Raw genomic sequence first — 2376 nt, 5'->3', positions numbered from 1 at the left:
GAATTGCCAGGGTCTGGTTGGTTACCGAATTGTCCGGCCGGGTTGGTGCACTCATTGCCAGGACAGGGTTGGTTAACGAATTGTCAGGGTCAGGTTGGTTAACGAATTGCCAGAGCCAGCTTGGTTAACGAATTGTCCGGCCGGGTTGGTTAACGAATTGTCCCGGCCAGGTTGGTTAACGAATTGCCAGAGCCAGCTTGGTTAACGAATTGTCCGGCCGGGTTGGTGCACTCATTGCCAGGACAAGGTTGGTTAACGAATTGCCCGGTTCCGAATGGTTAACGAATTGCCCGGTCCCGGTCGGTTCACGAATTGCCCGCCCGCTGATTGTTAACTTTTCGCACCGGCGGGGGATGGCTTGGGTAACGAGCCTCCAAGATCTGTCGGTTAACCATTTGCCCGGTGGCAATTCGTTAACCAAGTCCGCTCCGGAAGTCTGGATGGGGGTCGGATTTGCCGGCCGAGGCCGACCCGGAGTTCCAGAGGCTCGGCCGCCGGGGTCAGATTCGGCCGCCCCTTTGACACATGCAATTTCTGTACGGGGGCATTGGCGGGGTTCCTGCAGATATATAGGGAGGCCGTTTTCACGAGTTGTTGAAGTATTCGGTAGATGGCACCGGCCTCCCCAATTGGTTAACCCGGGCCACGCGGCAGCTTTTCCGCACGATTCCGAAGATTGCCGGTATGGATTTTCGGACAAATACCCAATCGCGGAAGTCTGTCAGCGGGACCTATTCGCAGGCCCATGCCGGCCGAGGGGCGGCATTTTCCGTATGACTACCGGTGCTCCGGCCGCCGAATGGAAACCTTGCCCGAATGAATTTCTGACAAAGTCCCGAGGCGGGAGCCAGTAAGGGGACGTATTCGGCGGGCCGTGCCGGCCGAGCGGCGGCATTTTCGGAGGGACAACCGCAGGTCCCGCCGTCGATCCGAGACCTTGGCTGAAGAGTCGAAAGTAATCTAAGTCCCGACTCGGAAGTCAGAATGAAGGCGACTTCGGGGCCCTCCTGCCGACCGAGGCGGCCGATCGACGGCGGCACTACCGGAGGGCCGCCCGCCGAGCCAGCCGCGTGCCCTCGGCGCCACGCCGGTTAACCAATTGCCGTCGGAAGCCTGTGAAGGTCGGATCTGCCCCGTCGGGCGGGCCCGAGGTGCCCCGCGACCGGCATGAGCTCCGGGCGTCGTGCCGCCGGTTTGACACATGTCATTGTTGCACGGTCTGTCGCGGCTCTGGTTAACGAGTTAGGCCCGGAAGTCACTATGGGGGTCGGATTTGCCCCGCCTGGCGGGGCCAGAGTGCGACCTTCCCGGTAGGACTTCCGGGAGGCATCCCGCCGACTTGACACATGCAATTTCTGTACGGGGGGATTGGCGGGGTTCCCGGAGATTTACGGGAACACGTTTTCCAGACACACTTAGCAGGGTGACTAGTGGTACGGTTGACACAGTGCAGAGTTCTAAGTGAGCCTTACTCAATTGTGACTCAGTAAGCGGGAGGCCGGGCGAGCTCCGACTTACAATGATAAAAGCTTTTTTTCGCTATTTCCGAAAAAAATGACAAAGTCCAAGAACGCAGCGGGGGCTGCGGACAGACAGAGTCTGAGCGCGGACCGCGGGCGGCGGCCGGCAGACCGACGGTGGCAAAAGCTTTATATCGATCCGAAAAGCAAAGAGGCATTGTGTGTACCAAGACGGAGAAGGGACAAGCCTGCCGCTGGTGCCCTCGCGAGTGTCGTCTGCGTTAGACCTCTGTTCCCCGATCGATCCGGCTTGGTCGGTCCTACCTTTGGGAGAGGCCGAGTGGAAGCGACGGTCTCGACACGTGCGCCGAACTTCCGTGCTCGGCTCGTTACCATCTCCGGAGGTGGGCAGGTGGGTCTGCCGCGGGGCGGCCCGATTGCCGACCGAGGGCTTCATGCTTTGGGCGGAATTGACGTTGGGCATTCGCACGTTTGCACCACGATCGATTGACGGAGTCTCCCGCCGGCGGACGGGACTGCTGTGCGCATAGATGACGGGGGCCGGTCGAACGACCGTCGACCATCCCGAGAAGGCAGCTACACCCACGCGCATATACCTAGGCGGTGAAGGTGCGGACCTCACCGGCGCGATCGACGGGGTGGGATGGCGAGGCGTTCACCGGCGCGGCGTTAGGCCCTGGGCCGACGGAGGCGAGCGGCGACCGTCGACCGTCCTGAGAGCCAGCTCGGCGGAAGGGTGCGGGTGCGGACCTCACCCAGCGACGCGGCTCGATAGGGGATGGCGCGGCACTGCGACGACAGACATGGCCCGAGAGAGCAAGGGACGGGCGCGCCGGCCGCAGCAGCACTCTTTCGCGCCGTAGGGGCAAGGCGAAAGAGTCGGGAGAGTTCCATA

The sequence above is a fragment of the Mobula birostris genome, unplaced genomic scaffold (assembly GCF_030028105.1).
Source record: "Mobula birostris isolate sMobBir1 unplaced genomic scaffold, sMobBir1.hap1 scaffold_889, whole genome shotgun sequence".
Classification (NCBI taxonomy): domain Eukaryota; kingdom Metazoa; phylum Chordata; class Chondrichthyes; order Myliobatiformes; family Myliobatidae; genus Mobula; species Mobula birostris.
This window is presented reverse-complemented; position numbering follows the sequence as displayed.